The sequence below is a fragment of the Gorilla gorilla genome, chromosome 2 (assembly GCF_029281585.2).
Source record: "Gorilla gorilla gorilla isolate KB3781 chromosome 2, NHGRI_mGorGor1-v2.1_pri, whole genome shotgun sequence".
NCBI lineage: Eukaryota > Metazoa > Chordata > Mammalia > Primates > Hominidae > Gorilla > Gorilla gorilla.
The window spans coordinates 35,035,578-35,053,604 of NC_086017.1; the positions used below are offsets into that span (position 1 = coordinate 35,035,578).

The 18,027-nt window shown below is 37.1% G+C and overlaps 1 protein-coding gene and 1 long non-coding RNA gene across 3 annotated transcripts in view; one reads left to right on the plus strand and one right to left on the minus strand.

The window, feature by feature from the left end:
- RARB (retinoic acid receptor beta) overlaps positions 1-18,027 on the plus strand; it is a 767,532-nt gene that overhangs the window by 382,505 nt on the left and 367,000 nt on the right. The gene's annotated exons all lie outside the window — the stretch shown is intronic.
- The window catches only part of LOC129532687 (uncharacterized), a 34,612-nt gene continuing 30,337 nt past the window's right edge, over positions 13,753-18,027 (minus strand). Inside the window, exons 2-3 of the long non-coding RNA XR_008678529.1 lie at positions 14,628-14,780; positions 13,753-14,357 (exon numbers count right to left, since the gene is read on the minus strand). This is a non-coding gene — a long non-coding RNA (uncharacterized lncRNA). The remainder of the gene's footprint in view (positions 14,358-14,627; positions 14,781-18,027) is intronic.

Consider the following 18,027-nt stretch of genomic DNA (forward strand, 5'->3'; position numbering starts at 1 on the left):
AGGAGTTCAAGACCAGCCTGGCCAACACAGTGAAACTCCTTCTCTACTAAAAATATAAAAATTAGCCAAGCATGGTGGCACATGCCTGTAATCCCAGCTACCCGGGAGGTGAGGCATAAGAACCGCTTGAACCCGGGAGGCGGAGGTTGCAGTGAGCTGAGATCACACCACTGCACTCCAGCCTGGCGACAGAGCTAGACTCTCTCTCAAAAGAAAAAAAAAGTGAATCGCATTAATTCTGAGACAATGTGCTATCCAGACCATTGTGTCCATAAATCTTCATATCACCTATCAAATTATCTCTCCATCTGATGCTATTTCCATAAATGTGCCAGTTATTTTCCACTTTTTTGTGAGTATGAAAAAAATATATTACAAACCTATGATTATTAGCTTGAACTCCATTTCCCCATGAAGTAAAAGACCAAAGCAATTTAGGGAAACTCCAAGTAAAGCTATGTAGAGTAAAAATCTTAATTACCAAAGGTCACTCACTTGGGAGCCTGAACTAGGCCACGGACAGGAAGTAAGGAAGGTCCCTGAGCATTGTGGCATGTAATGTTCTCGTATTTCACTCTCAGGAGAAGCTCTCAGGTTTTCTTCCAAATTCGCGTAGTCTTAAAGACCATGCTTTGCTTTTTTTTCCCTGCTCACTACAGTATTTTTTTAACTGTTAAATGAAGCATGTCATCCATATAAGATACTATATATATATAGTAAGAATATAGTTGAAAGAATTCACTGGTGTACATACTGCTTGGGTCAAAAAAGAGAAAATTACCAGCACCTGATGAGCACCTTATTTTCTCACTTTCTTCCCTATTCCGCAAGTCCTCGCTGTCCTGCCTTCTGACAGCATAGATCTGTACAGCTTTCTTTTGTACTCTACATAGTATATAATCACACAGTTTGAGTCCTTTTGTGTCTGACATCCTTAGCTCAATTTTATGTTTTTGGGATTTATTCATATTGTCCTATGTAGCTATGGTCGGTTCTTTTTCACTTCCCGGTGGCATTCCATTGTATGAATATACCACATTTCACTTATTCATTCTATTGCATTGACATTTGGGAAGTTTCCGTTTTTGAAGCATTACCAATAAGGCACTCTGAGCATCCTTGTACATGTCTTTTGGTGACCATGTGCACATTACCAGAGTATCTACCTAGAAGTGAAATTGCTGAGTTGTAGGGTATGCATATATGTTCAGCTTTAATAGTTCCTGCTGAACAATTTCCTTAAGCCCAAAACAGCTTTTAAACAAAATGGAAGTCAGTCCTTCTGAAGGCAGGCATACTGATGGCAACAGCAATGAGAGCTAGAATAATGTTTAGGAGTGCTTAGCTTTCACTCACCAAAGATGTCAAACTATGGTCAATCATGCCTATTTAAAATGGCAAGGGAGGGCACCTTCCATAATGTAATGATTAAAGTCTGGACTCTTATGATAAGTTTCTCTTACTTGGCAATGTTATTTTTGCAAACCATTCATTTCCCACTATAATCTGCTCTTATGAATGAATATAGATTTTGTTATATATTTCTAGACATGCTGATGGCCAACCAAAGCATAGAAATACTAGTAAAAAAAAATCCAGAGATGCCAACTCACCAAAGCCATGCATACAGAGCATTTTCATATATTTCTGTGAAGATGCAATACATTTGATTCATAGTCAGCATAGATAGATGAGAGTTTTGAGATCAAATATAAAGCTTGTGTGCTCCCAGAAAAGCAGCATTTTGAAAGTTTGAAACTCAGGCCAAAGCACTCTAGTGGGGCCCTATCCTTGGCTTCTTTGCTTTCTCACTCTGTGCTGGCAGGGCTCTTGTTGACTTCAAAGGGAGAGGCTCTGGCTGGGTAAGAGAAGTTCTCTTTGAGCGATTAACTTGAGCAAATGAGCTGCATTGGAGCACTTCCTACCAATAAGATCTTGCCTGTGATAACTAGGAGCACATTTCTAACTTTGAAGAATATGAGTGCTTATAATAAGTATTTCAGCCACACACCGGGAGACAATATCTGAGGTAGGTGGGTTCAGTAGCTTTTAAAAATAAATTTAAAATAACATATCAGTAAGTATGTATGTAAATATAAATACATAAAATATGAACATCCATTTGTATAAGTCTGTATTTTTCACACTGAATTAATGGGACTGCAGAAGAAATTTTCCTACTGTAAGAATCCTCAATATTTTAACAGGGCATCCTGAAATGCCCCTGAAGGGACTTCAGCACTTGGGTGGAGCTGGCTCAATTTACACAGTTCCCAAGGGAATTATAAGATGAAAGTGTCCTGTTCTGAGCCCTCACTTTGGGCTAGGTTCTTTCTGAACATTGCTTCCCATCTTTGAGATAACCCTGAAAGGATAACATTGCTGTTCCCATTTTAAGTATGCAAAAACAGAGGCTAAGCCTCTTCCCCAGTGTCATGTAGTTAGCATAGAAGAAGACCTATGACCTTCACCCATCCACTTTCTCCATTCTTACCTCAGGGAAGAGTCACAGAAGCTATTTTTGAGGGTGCATGTAAACCATACACAATAGCAACGTGAATGACTAGGGAAGGAAAGAATGGGAATCAATATATGTCCAGTGAGTACCAGGTGGAAAATCGATGAAGACATAAAACACCTATATAATGGGGCTAATTGATTTCACTCAAGTTAGTAAAAATCCCAGCCAGTTGTTCTTAATCCCAACTGTACACGGACTCACCTGGGGCCCAAGTATCAGTACCTTAGCTTCTGTTTCATTTGGTTTTGGATGAAGCCTGGGCAGCAGTTTATCTGAAAGGATTCCCAGGTGGTTCTCTGTAGCCAGGGTTGAGAACCACAGACTAAGATGAAATGTCTTTGTAGACAGAAAAATTAAACCTAAATCATTAATGTGATTTTTTTTTAAGAAAGCATGGAAATAGAAGTGTTTGTGGGAAAGGGTTTGACAAACTGTGGACTGTTCTACCTGTGACACATTAGTGAAATGTTAAATGGAAAAGAACATAATTTATGGAGGTCATCTGATATGTCCATCCACAGTACTGACCATTCACATAGTTGTGAATATGGACAAGAGAGAGAGTGAGCACTCAGGTGGGATCATCTGTATTGCCTCTCCAGACAGGGCAAGAAGGCCTGTGGTTGAAGTGCAGCAGGAGGAAGTTCTGCCTTGGGAACCCGTGCCTGAGGAACTTCATGGGACGACCAGAAACAGCGTGTTGGAGGATATTAAGGGGATCCTTTCTCTCGATGATGATTTGAAACCAGCCTTCCCTGGTGGCTTGCCCATCACAGTTCCTCTGGCCTTCTGTCTATGGAAAGGAAACTCGGAATGAAGGGAGTCATTCAAAAGTGAAAAAATAAGAGGCCACCTGGGTCTTAAGAGGATCAGGACTCTTCTCTGGAATGTTCTACAAATGGAGCCACACTCTGTGATTCAAGAAAGAAATGTCTGGCGTATTTTGATCTCAGTCTCTAGTATTTTTCATACCAAACTGAAACTGGCACTTTACAGGGAAAGAACTTTAGAATTTTCATTTCAAATAAGCCAGGTTTTAAAAGAAATTCTTCCCAGAAGTGCCTTTCATACGCAAGGGCATGGACTAATGCTTTCAGAGCCCTAAACTTAAAAATATGTACTTGAAGCAGTCAGAGAGGCGCAGGTGTCCATATGTACTTATTGTTAAAATAACATAAATGTGTAGTTTCATTATTAAAGGTGGACACCTCAAAACACCACCCATGGAAGAGGCTAGATGTTACCAGACAGCCCAGGGGCCCCATGCTTGCTGCCTCCTAAACACAATCCTCTCCCCCACAAGAGGAATCACTGATTTCTATGGTAATTCATTTCTTATTTTTTTCATTTCTTTATACTTTTATCAGCCAAATGTATATCCATAAACACTAAATGTTGCCTGCTTTAAAAAAATATTTATTGATAAACTGGATAAAGAAAATGTAGTACATATACACCATGGAATACTATGCAGCCATAAAAAGGAATGAGTTCATATCCTTTGCAGGGACATGGATGAAGCTGGACGCTATCATCCTCAGCAAACTAACACAGGAACAGAAAACCAAACACTGCATGTTCTCACTCATAAGTAGGAGTTGAACATTGAGAACACATAGACACAAAGGGGAACAACACACACCAGGGCCTATTGGGGGGTGGGGATGTGTGAGGGGAAGGAACTTAGAGGATGGGTCAATAGGTGCAGCGAAGCACCATAGCACATGTATACTTATGTAACAAATCTGCACATTCTGCATGTGTATCCTGTTTTTTTTTAGAAGAAACAAAATATAGGTACTACATATATATATATATCTAGTACATATATATTTTGTTTCTTCATATATATATATATATATATATATATATATATATAATTTAGAGCTCTTTTAGTCTATAGTTTTGCTCCTCCATTGCAATTTATTTGTTGAAGAAATCAGATCGTCTCTTATTTCCCTTGGCTGAGATTTTGCTGATTTCATTCCCACACTGTAGAGTCCCATCTTTCTCTGGCCTATGTATTTTTTACAAATTGGTAGTTGGATCTAGAGACTTAATGACATCCAGATTTGATTGTTTAAGGATGGCTTCTTAGGTGGTGATGTGTTCTCATCAAGAGGTGCGTGCTATCTAATTGTCTTTCTTGGAAGCAGCCATTGATTCTCAGTCCTTCCTTCATTAGGAGGAAGCAGTGATATTGCAATTTTATTCTTCATTACTTTATTAGAATTTATTTCTATACAGAGAAACTTCCTCTCATCTACAATTTGGTTACCTGTTGGTACAGTTTGTAGAAGAACAGGATAAATGTTTAAGTATTTCATTTTACCAGTGTTCAGAATAAACCATCAATTCCCTAGCATCCTTTCAAAAAGGTGGCCATTTTATTATTTTTGTATCATTAGGAGCTCGGGATTATAAGCATATATGACTCGTTTCAATCTATCATAGTTGTTACAATATCTCTTAGGAGAATGTTTTTATGGTTACATTATAGCCAATATTATGCCTTTATAGCCATTACCCCAGGAATGATTAAGAGAGAACAAAGGGGGCCTGAAAAGGCCTACTCCCACCCCCCCAATTCTGATCCTTGAAAGTTGTACGGCCAAGGGAGGCAAGATGGCATAGTAGAGAGAGTTCAGGATTTGGAGTCACTGCCAGCAGACCTGGGATTGAATCTTTGGTTTGTCAATTACTAGCTGTGTGACCTTTTGTCTCCCCCTGAACATTTCTGAGACTCCCTTTCCTCATCTGTGAAATTGAAAGTAGTAATAACTTTTGTTCTTCACTCAGTGTAATGTATTAATTGAGAATGTGCTCTAAGCACCTAGCACAATGTCTGCTGCAGAGTAGGCGTTCAGTACAAGTTCCCTTCCTGTCCTGAGCTCCCTTTGCAAAGCTCTGGGGATATGCACCAAACCCTAAAGGCAATGATTTCTAGACCTAGCCATAGGCAAACTTATGAGAAATGGAAGCGCTTTAAGAATGGGGTCATCCATTAGGCAACATGTTCAAAGATTTAAGCCCCATGAATCCATATGGTTCTCTCTTTTTTAAAAAAATTCCCTCTACTCTTTTTTGTTTTCATCTACAGGAAGTTTTCATTATTGCCATTCAATAAAGTTTATTTTCATTCCCTTTGTTTTCTGAATAAAGTTAACTGGTATTTCCTATAAGCCTTTTATTATAATACAAACCAGCTCCTCTAGCTTTTGAAAGGATGCCCTTAGCTACAGTGCTGGGGGCTCCCCAGGCAGAGGACAGTCACCCCCACTTTTATCTAGCTTGAAGGACTCCAGCTTCTAGGGAGGATGGTTTTTCCTGGCACTGTTTCAGGAATGTGAGAGTCGCCAGCCTTGCGCCCCCACCCAGTGTGTGTGCGTGCGCGTGCACACACACACATATCCGCCCCTTAAGTTACTTTTTTTGTTACTACCCACCCCCCAACAAGGCCCCTTTAAATACCCAGGGTGCTGCTGTATGCTTCCCAAGTTGTTCCTTTTCACTTGTGAAAAGTGTCATTGTAAAATAGAAACATGCTTAGCAATTGCCATTTATTTTCAAAGTGGAAGAAATTCTCCTCTCTGAATGCTGTGACTGAAACCAGAAGAAGCAAGGCCAACCTCAACCAGTGGTTTCTTGAACTGGATGACCTCTATTTACCCAGACAGAGAGGAGGACCCTCAAGAAACAAAAAACTTCTTCAACTGCAAGAGAAGCAGGAAGTCATTTGCTATGACCTTACCTTGCTATAGGGTTTGACCATATCTAGCAAAAGTCTTTCATGTGCCCTGCTGCCTGTGATCCTTATGATAATTCTGGGGAAAGCTATAGAGACAGTTCTATTCCCATTTCAAAAAATAGTAAATTGAGGCTCAGAGAGGTGACTCAAGGCCTCAGAGCTGTAGAGCCAGGACTAACACTCAACTTTGCTTACTCCCCATCCAGTGGTCTTTCTGCTACCCCACCCTGGGCTTCCATTTATCTCAGAGCAGTGTGAGTTTCTACCTTCACGCTTGCCTTGCTCTCCTGGTGAGGTGGATCTTGGCCTTGGCACCTGGATTTCCAGCTGATCCAGGCACTTGAAGCTTATTTCATTCCCTTTGTCAACCCATCATGTAGGATCCATTCATTCAACTATATGTATTTATTTAGCATCTACTATGTGTTAAGCTCTGTGCCATCATTCATAGGGAACCAAAGACCCTTAAACTGCTTATAGTCAAGTGGAAGAAAAAATTTTATATATAAAATTTAATAGATAATATCTGAAGTTTCCTATTAAAGTCAATTTTTAATGATCCTCTCTCTTGAAAGGAAGTTGATAAAGGAATTACCTCTAGGTTAAAAAAAATGTGTATCCATACACCATCTTATAGCAAAGACTAAGGAAGTCTCAAGCTACCCTATTCTCATTTTCTGGCTGTTCCTGTAAAAGAGAGAGAGCATAGAAGAGGAGGCAGAAGAATAACTATGTAATGGCTCTGAGTTCCTGTGCTTGAACCACTTTGAGTGTTTCCTAATTTGAAGTAATACTAACTTATTGTTGTGGTCAAAAATCAACAATTTGCTTTATAAAACCTAATGCATCTCTTGGTAACAAAAGCAAGGATCTAGGGAGAAGAAGGGAGTGGGGAGGGAAGTGCCTGTTCCTTTGTTGCTGTTTGATCACACTTGCTGAAGGGCCGCATGCTGCCCTCCCCACCACTCCCCAAGCCCAAACCCCGTCTTATCAGCATCTTCAAATTAAGCATGTGCTCACTGTTGTGCTATTTTCTGGGCAATTGAGTTGGATCATGAACCACAACTTCTAGGCTTCAGGAAGTCCCGTTAGATTTGTCAAAGAACCATACTCCCAAATGGTTTCAGAATACAGGCTCCTACACACTCACCTTGCCAGCTCCACAGAGGTTTTTAACTCATCCAAAGAGAGTAAAGTGTGAATCTTGATACAGGAAAAAATAATCTAAGAGCAGAAATGGAAGTAAATCTGCATGATGTGGCACACATACCTCATTTTAAAACTATTATTACTGTTTAGAGTAAAACACTTGAGAAAAATGAGTTTAATTCCTTTTGTTCTAAAGACAATTATTGAATAGGGATATAGGATTATCTTAAAGAACGCGTCTATATCACCTTACGTAAAATAACAAGAAATCCACTATTTAACATGTTTCATAAAATTCTCACCTGTAGCCATTAATTAAATATTGTGATTGAACTGCCTTTGGACTATTTCATTGCTAACTCAAAGTCAACCAGTCAGCTTGACAGCTGCATTTCCCTAACTGTATGGTTCAGCAGACACCAAGTAATAGAAAATTTCCTTCTGTTAGGAAAACAGAACAATTTTTCTGTATGTAGGAATTCATCTTGCAGTAACTTAGATGTTGTGTTTTTAACCAATATTTAAGTTATCACACGTCATTTGATTAGTATTGTGATTATTTTTGGAGAAGGCATGATATCAAAGAGAACTAACACATTAGGGGTTATAAGACCCAGTTTCAAAAGCTAACTTGCATGGTTAGGCTTTGTGTCCCCACCCAAATCTCAAAATTATAATCCCCATAATTCCCACCTATCAAGGGAGAGACCACACGGAGGTAATTGAATCATGGGGGCAGTTTCCGCCCTGCTGTTCTTGTCTTAGTGAGTTCTTATGAGATCTGATGATTTTATAAATGTTTGGTAGTTCCTTCTGCATTCATTCTTTCACCTGTTGCCCTGTGAAGAAGATGCCTGCCTGCCTTTCGCCTTCCACCATGATTGTAAGTTTCCTGAGGCCTCCCAAGCCATACAGAACTGTGAATCAATTAAATCTCTTTCCTTTATAAATTACCCAGTCTCGGGCAGTTCTTTATAGCAGTGTGAAAATTGATGAATACAGTAAGTCAACCACTTATTTCTTATGTGATATTGGGCAAGTCATCTTTTAAGTGGAGATGGTCTTTCATGGTCTTGGCTATCTAATGGGGTCACTGATGCAAGTCAAGTGAGATGAACAAATAGCACTTGCAAAAGTGTAACGCAATGGATTATGTACGACATTTTTCTTTTGGTTTTGTTTTTAAGGCTCCCTCCCCCACTACACACACACACACACACTCAACAGCTTTGCAAATCTATTCTTTTTTACTTGTAATTTATGTTCTACTTTCCAAAAAACAAAAAAGAAGTGGATTTTCATGCAAGATACAGATATAATGGAACTAATCAAACAAGGATGTATAAAAAGCAGCCAGATATTAAAGGCAAAAGGAATTAGGAGGAACTACCAACACTGAACATAAAATTCCTTCAGCATCATAGCAGTCAAGGGAAAAAGGAAAGAACATTTTTGCAAGGTTCTCCCCGTCTAATTGAGACAACTCTCTGTCCTTACGCTATGTGCTAAGTTAGTTCATAACTGAGTTCTACTAAGGTAGCTTTATATCTTACATAACACAGGTTTCATAAATCATTGCCACTTTTTAAACAAACCACTGTGTCAGGCCCAGTACCTTGCCTGAAGCCTGTAACTAATAATAATCGTGGTAGTGATTATTCTTAGAAGTTTAATAAATAATCCTCCTTTGTCATCATGTTTTTCTCGCTTTCCTAGGCTGATACAAATACTGTCAAAATTCTGCACTAGCCTAAGACATTGGTGGGTATAAGTCTAATCCCCCTAAAAGTAATCTGTCATTATGAAGATACAACTTGTATAATATACCATTTCTGCCAGTCTTAAAGAGAAGTCAGTTCTCCTCCTCCCTCCTCTATCTCTTTTTAACCAAATGCTGCTTCTAGGAGAACTTGATTGACACAAGCTCTCAAACCCGCATCTTTCAGCTGTCAGTTTAGAGATCTACAGTGGAAAGTGTGTGTTTTTAGCTTAGAAACTAAGTGGATTCCAGAGTGTCTTCTCATCTTGAGACTGTGCATCCTGTTTGAACATTTCCAAGTGTATAGAGTACAGCAATAAATCATATTTTGATCAGTGCCAAAAATATGGTGCCAAAGAACATCTTGACATTACTATTAGCACATGTTGTATCCTGTAATTAAGCAGAATCAGCTTAGAGATGAGTTCTTCTGAAGACGGAGCCCTCCTTTCATGGGAGCGTAATCGGAATGAGCTATCACTCTCATTAAGTTACTTGGCAATACATCACTGGCGTGACCTGTCATTCTAATGATCCATTAGTGTAATTCATCAACAGGGTAAATCCCACTAATAAGGTGTTACTCCGGAGGCAGGACTATCCAGTGCAGAAAGCATCGAGGGGCAGATGTATGATGACTGCAACCTAAGGCCCAGGAGGCCTATATAATTGAGCCCTATCTCCTTCTTACTATTTAAAGTTGAGCTATTTTTAAGCTATCAAAACCAGTGACCACCTTCCCCTAAACTCTTCTAAGTTTTTCTTTCTTATTGCTGATTTTCTTACTCATCCAAGGATGTTTGACTTTCATTTCTTCGGGTACGTAACTGAGTCACTTGGTTCTTTCCCAAATATTTATATTTTAAGAGTCAGTTTCATAGTTGTCAAAGTGCTTGTGGATTTCTATATGATTCGTAGCTGATATAATTCTCAAACAGATTTAAAAAACTTATACAATGATGCCACTCCAATAAATAGAAGATAGAAAAAAAGATATTAAAAACAAGGCTAATAGAGTCGGTATAATTGAGTATTATATTCATCTCTGAGAAAGCAAAATGAAAAAGATGATAGATGGAAGGAATGAACACTATTCTGTTTAGAAACTTCATTTCTAATATTCTAATTTTTTATGTAGATCCTTGTATAAGAGATGCTGAGAACTTGATGGACTTTGCCTGCAATGGTAATAATACTGGAAATACAGTAACATTCTTCATAGTGATTTTTTATTCTCGCCTTCTGACAAAGCCAAGAATCTTAAAATATTGTCTGTTTAAGGCACTCTTGTGAAGAGCAAAGCTAATGAAATTGAAGTATATAAATTACTTTGCAAAAAAGAGTTAGAAAACTTACCAGAATGAATAGGATTTTTTTCTACTGTTTAATATCACTTCTGTCTTCTGAACTTTTTAAAGAAGGTAGATAGAAATAATATATTATTTTTTAGCTTTATCGAGGTATAATTTACAGGCAGTAAACTTTACCCTGTGTGAATAAATTTCGATAAATCTAGATAACTATATATAATCATGTAACTACCACAATTAAGATATTAAGCAGTTCCCTCATGTCCCTTCTCAGTGGATCCCACCAACTGGCCCCCAGCCCTAGGCAACCACTCAGTTCCTTTCTGTCACTCTAATGTTACCTTTTGTAGAATGTCATACATATGGAATTATACTTGTAGTCTTTTGACTTCTTTCATATGGCATCTGTGTTGTTGTATGTATTCATATTATGTTCGCTTTTATTGCTGAACAGTATTTCATTAGGATTTATTTTTATGAGGAAAAGGCTTAAGGAATATTAAGTGTAGAGGCTAGAAGAAATATCCATATGAATTTGATAACAAGCATAAAGCTGGCAATTTGTATTCTTGCTTGAATAGAGAACAAATGCCTTCTATTCCAATATATTTTTTTAATACTTTACAATGACAAGCTTGAAAGCTGAGTGATGGCTGGAACCATGCTCTCTAGCTTCCCATTATGTCTGCAATATCTAGCCCAGTACCTGCACTTACTAGGGGCTTAATAAATCATTGTTAAATGAGTGAATGAAGACATTAATAGATGTTCATCATCCGTGTACAGTAGTCATATGAAGAGAGCAGTCCCTCAAAATAAGAGTAAAATATAAAGAGAAAAGTTACATTAGTTACCAGTTATTGAGCACTTACAGAAGTGCTTGTAAAGTGACTCAGTTCTCTGCACATATTTCAGTTTCCTTTGAGATCTGTTTTTAGCACTATCACCCGAGTATTTTAAATGCTTTTCCTATCCAGTGTATTTTATTCTAAATTCCCAGCTTTGGGATAACCAACTTAGTACATTTACTATGCACTGTCTTTTTATTTACTCTGAGTATTTCTAAATATTTAAAAAGTTTTTGAGTTATACATGCTCTTCAGTTCCAAGGGGTTTTCTAAACACATAAAGCATAATCAAGAAATGGTACACTTGGAAACAGAACACCATAGAATGTTAACACTTGAAGATGATTTAGTCTAATGTCCTCATTTTGACAGAAGAGGAAACTGAACTCTTGAAAATGGCCTCAATTCATACAACATTTGGTAGAATTTTGTGCAGTTGAAGATAATTTTTAATAGTCTATTAATGCCCAACAAACAAGCAGTTAATTTACTGAATTGAACTGAAAACAAAAGATAGATCTCTTAGTTTGCTTGCTTGTTCATATCTAAACCTAAGAGGACTGCTAGCATACAGTTTTATCATGTTGAGTGATATTTTAGAGCATATCAAGGAAAAAATAACTTATAAGGTGCCAGCTACAGAGCTTAAAATAGAATTGATGCCAAAGCAAGAGAAACATACAAATAAAGACCAAATTCTATACTGGAAGCAGACCAAGCCTCAAGTCTCCTGGAAATCACAATGAATGGCAAAATCTATTAATTATATGCCTTAAATGAAACCTTTGGCCTTTAAGATGTTTTCTCTCTGCAAAGTCACTAAATATTCCAGAAATTAGGTGTTCAGGTAAGCTCACCTGAAATCTTAATAGATTAATTTTGCCTATTATTATTTGAGACAGGGTCTCACTCTTTTGCTCAGGCTGGAGTGCAGTGGCATGATAATGGCTCACTGTAACCTCAACCTCCTGGGCTCAAGCAATCTTCTCACCTCAGCCTCCCAAGTAGATGAGACTACAGGTGTGCCACCACACCTGGCTAGTTTTTGTATTTTTAGTAGAGACGGGTTTTGCCATGTTGCCCAGGCTGGTCTCGAACTCCTAGGCTCGAGCAATCCACCCGCCTCAGCCTCCCAAAATGCCTGGATTACAAGTGTCAGCCACAGTGCCAGCCACCTCTTATTATATACTGTACCTAAGCAGCTTAACATTCACAGGATTTGTATTCAGAAGATAAGACAGCTTTAGATGTAGTCCTCTATAGTACTCTAAATTTTATAAATTTTATAAATCTAGATTTATAAAACCGTTAAAATAAAACTGAATTGTGTTTTACAGCTTAAGGTGATACCTAAACTAGTGCTTTCGGGGTGCCCTTACCACTAGATTAAACTCTGACTTGATTCATCTCTCCATTAATTCAAAAATTATTTATAAGATGCTTACTACATGTTTAGGTGCTCTATAACACAGGAATAAAATACTCTGATAGTACAAAGGGACAAACAAAGGATTTCAATGTGGAAAGATAATTAAAGAAGACTTCAAGAAGAGGTGACTTGTGAGCTAGGCCTTCTGAGAGGAGAGGCATTTTAGTAAGTTAATGTGATAAAGGTGATTCCTGGGGCTGCAAATAATCTCTATGAAAAGGGTAATATCTGAGTATCTTCTCTCTGGATTCCATTTTGGAGGAATATAAATGCTTTCAAGGTGTGATACACATCAGTAGGTCAGAATGACTTTGGCCATATTTCAACACCAAATAAATGGAACTCAGCATCATTGTAAGACCTTATACTTTCTGGAATCTTTAAATTCCCAATAATTAATATACCATAATAAAAATGTTAAAGTCTCTCAAAATAGGATATTGATAGAACAGAATGTCATGACTTGACATGGAATTTCATGAAAAAAATGTTAAAAGTGAGAGAGAATTTTACATGCAATATGACAACTGGGTGATATAAACACACAGGTACACTCACATATACGCACACGTATTTGTGATGGAGATAACCAACACCAATATTGACAGTAGTCTTTTTCAATCAATAGGTTATTTTAATTTGCTTAAATAGCATGATGATATCTTTGATTGGACCTTAAAAAAGGGAAGTTAGAGTTGAGCAACCTGATAATTCACCCAACAACCTTGCACCCATTACAGATTTTTGTGTTGCAAAGTTTGTTTGGTCATCTTCCGAATAAGGATGCATTTGTTATCCCTAAAATCAGAAAATAGATATATAATAACAGTGATTGCTAAATCTCTTGCAGTTTGAATATTCATAGATAATTATAATTGATAAAGGCAACCGTAGCCTTTTTAAGCAAACTGCCCATATAAAAATTCAATGTTACTAGGATGCATAAGGAAAGACGTGTCCACTTTTCTAAAAGATTTGCCATCAGGTTTTTAAAAATGTTGCCTTTCCCTTATTTACTTGAATAATCGGTTGAGTTAGAAATATTTTCAATTAGACTTCATGTTTACTCTATAAAATGAGGCACCTCAATATTACAGTATTGAAGTTTATTTTAGTAGGTATTACAAGAGCCTTTATTAAACAATGGAGCTAGATTACAATTACTTTAAAATAGCAGTGAACTTGCTCTGACTTCAAGATAATTTAGTTTTACCCCTAAACAGCTTCATTGCAATATTTCTCTCAGGAAAAAAAGCACTATGGCCAATCTCTTTTGAAAAGGGACTTAAAATCAGGTTTATGATGATTTTTCAAGCATTTTGTTGAGCTTTCTACACAAGTTTTCTTGTTTTCTCAGAATAAAACCTACACACCTGCCAATCCTAATGTCTTAATATAATCTATACCACATATATGACAAGTGAACAAGTACAACATCTGCTGAGGGACATGAATTTGATTTTACACTCAACTTGTCTTCAAGCAGGTCGGCTGCTGTCTGAATTGCTGGTGGGTACTCAATCAAAAATAGTATCTCCCTTCACTTTTCTGGCAGATTCTCCCCAACTCCATGTCCTTTCCTATCAGGCTGCTCTGTGAATCAAACACAAGGAGACACATTAGAAACAGATCAAGATATGACAGGCTCAAGAAGGGCTGAATGTAGGGAGCTTGGAACTATCCGCAGTTACCCATAATTGAACCTCAGGAAGACTTAACTCTGTGGTTTCTCTCACAATTCAAAACATGTCACACTGTAAGAGACCAATTATATGATAGCCCACAATGTTTAAGCATAAGATGATAATTGTTTATTTAATTCGATCATTTGCTTTCCTTAGTGAGCCCATTTACTCTACTTACTGTTTCGAGTTGTAGTCCACTATTCCAGAACTGGTGGGTCAGACACTGTAAAGATGTTGCTTAGGAGACATGCAGGGCTGGGACAGCATGTTTGCCACTTAAGAGACGTTCTTTGATGGGCTCGTGGGCTCACTGAGGAGGTAAATATGTTTGCTGAAACGATATTGAAAAATGAAAAGCTTCAAAGAAATCAATAAAAGTCTGAATATTTGAGTTAGGAAATGTTTTCAAAAGAATACGTTATATAATAAAATAAATCAGTTTGACATATTAACTAAGTATAGTAGATGTGTTTATCCATTCAAAAGGGGAATTTATTTGATGTTCATTATAAAAGCACTACAGAAATTTCATACTGTTCATAAGTGTTAACAAGTCTCTTTTCTTGCTAATCGTATCTTCCCTCACTCTGCCAAAATTCACAATTGAGACTATATTACATATATATTTCCACCACTATTTTTTTATTTCTCGTAATACAGATATTCTCTATGTTGGGACATAAAATTCCTCTAGAAAGTAATTGTTGACAGCTTGCTGTGGAAGATGAAGAAAGTAGCTACAAGTTATCCACTTAATACTTCTCCCCATTCCCATCACAACTATATTATGTTTGCTGTATTATTATATTGGCATTATGAATGTTTATGGCATTTATACTCTCTTTTATTATCATAATTCCAATAGTGGTTTATCATTAAGTGTCTGCTATATTTACATGGGAACCTGTCTCATTGACCATCCCTTCATTTCATAGATTCTCTTCCCTGAGTTGTACATCCCTTTATTCATTTCTTGATGGGCTGAGTTCCATTATCCCAGCCAGGTTTTACTAAGTACTCACTTGCTTTAGAATGACTTTTTTGTCTTTAAAAGTGACTGAACCCTTGTCTGGGTATATTAGTTTTGTCTTTCTTTTAAAAACCAGTAGACATTGCCTCTATGTCTTTTGGGAGTCAATGTCGCTATGTGGAAGTTTGAGGCCAGCCTGAGTTCTATATCTTGCAGGTGATTTGACAATTTTTTGTCTCAATACTCTCACATTTCTATCCCTGAAGTTCAAAAACTTCACCAGAATATATGATTCTACTGATTATAACTATTTTTTATGAATAATTGCTGAGCCATTTGGATGTGCAGATACAGAACTTCCTTTTTCTTTGGAAAGTTTTCATCTATGGTGACTTTGAGGGTTTTTTTTTTTTTTGGTTGTTCATTTGTACAGTTCTCTCTTTTAAGGATACTCTACTCTTTGTTTGCCATATCTTGTATTACTTTCATTGATTTTTAGTTTTCCTTTGCATTTATGTTATTTTCTCATGTCTGTCCTTGTCATTGCCTCTCTTTTTAGCAGTATCAATTCTACTTCTGTTTCTAATGTGTTTTCCTTTTCTTCAGTAATTTTATGGCTTTATCTTCTCAGCATGATCAGAGTGCCTTTTATCTCTTTAATTATCTCTTCTCTTCTATTGTCTCCTGTATTGATTCTTTGATATTCTTCACACCTACTAAAGATTCCATATTTTCTTCCATTTTTTTTAATTAGAGAGGAATATTTGTCTGTAGTCCTTTTCATTTCCCATTCCCTGAAATTTACTGGTTGCCTTAACTTTGTTTGGTGGGAGACCAGGAAATGCCATGGTAACCATGTGCAGGTGGCATATTTGATCCTTGCTAAGTTATCTATGTGTGACTTTTTGTGTGCTAACCCTAGTTTAAGTATTAATAAAAGCACACATGCAGGAAGTAAGTTGAGAGTAGCATGGGTAGTCTGTCACCAGTGTACCTTCTGCTCTAGATGAATGTTTCTCTCCTAAAAGAGCAAATCTTTGAGTAGTCCTTGGAGTGACTCCTAGTGAAGATTCTTCACCAAGTTGCAATTTGTTTCTCTTTTTTCCTTGTTTCTTTGTTTTGCCTCCTCTACAATATGCTCTCCTTGTTGCAGGAGCCAGAACTCTACAAGGATGTTTTTGTCTCTGCTGTCCTATCCACTAACTCAGTCTTCACTCTTCTAAGGGATCAACTATTGTCTGAGTCTTTCAAGACCTGCTAACTTACCTTCAGAAAGATCTATATCCTGCCAGATAAATCTGTGATGATTTATTGCCAGTTGTTTTTACACCTCAACTTGGAGCAAATGTTGCTGTTTCAGGCAAACCATCTTTTTAGTCCATTATTTGTAGTTGTCATTGTTTCTTAGTTTGATTATAGATTATATTTTCTATTCTATTTTTTATTCCTTTTATTCACTTCTATGCATTTTAAGAAAGATAATATATATAACTTTATTATCTTTTACCATATGAATTTATTTCTGAAGATATTCAAAAAAACAAATATTTCTAAATTGAATTTGATAATTACAAAAAAGTTTTAAAATTCTTTCTCAAATTGACGGTAGGCAGTACAGCTCTCCATAAACTACCACCATTTTCAATTATTGTTTACAAATTGGTGTCTATTACTGATATTTATCTACATTAATACATAAGTAAGCATTCTACCCCAACTGGGTATATTGTAGACTAGTTAAAAAATGTGTGGACCTTTTGCTATTTCTCTATCAAAGATAAAATGACACAGTGTACATCAGTGAAATTAAGTTCTATGCTTTGAATGGGCACCCTTTTTTTTTTCTTTAATGCAACAGACATCTCCCCACCCCCATCCCCAGCAGTCACTGTTAGAAAGCATTAAATTGAGCATTCAAGATTAATTCCTTGGCAGGTCAAGAGGAGAACAGCGTGTAGCCAATCCTACCTTCGTGTTCCTTCTTAATGGCTTCAGCACAGTGTGAAAAAGTAAACAGTTGTGACAAGAGATGTAATGGATGAGCTGGGTGTGACAGGTCACCCAACTGAAGCTCATCCTCTCTTTAAGTACACTCTGTAATGAAGTGCACTCTAGCTTTTGAGATTATCAAAGACTTGTATGATAAAACATATTTCTAGAGTGCGGAAGGATCTTGAGTAAATATATTATGAATGATGATGCCTAGTGACACCAAAGAAATAAAAATAAATAATGAATGAAGTATGCTTATACTGAAGTTTTAGCCTAGGAAGTTCTGGTATTAATGAGATTCCCCCTTCTGTCTTCTCTGTTTCTTCCACCATTCTATTTTATATAGAAACACATTCTAAATAACTATTTGGAGAGGAATGATTTTATAATGATTAAGAACAGCAAGATTATTGCATCTTCCCCCTAAAACCGAACATAATTATTCTCTGAACATGTCACATGCCTTTTTACACACTGGAAACCTATGGATTCCTAAGAAATGAAGTGAATTTAGTGGTCAAGCTGTTCTTCCCCCATTTCATGAAATTAGAAGTAAAAATGGGACACTTCCCTTTTCTCCCACTCATCCCCAAATCTCAGGGAGCTAGAATGACAT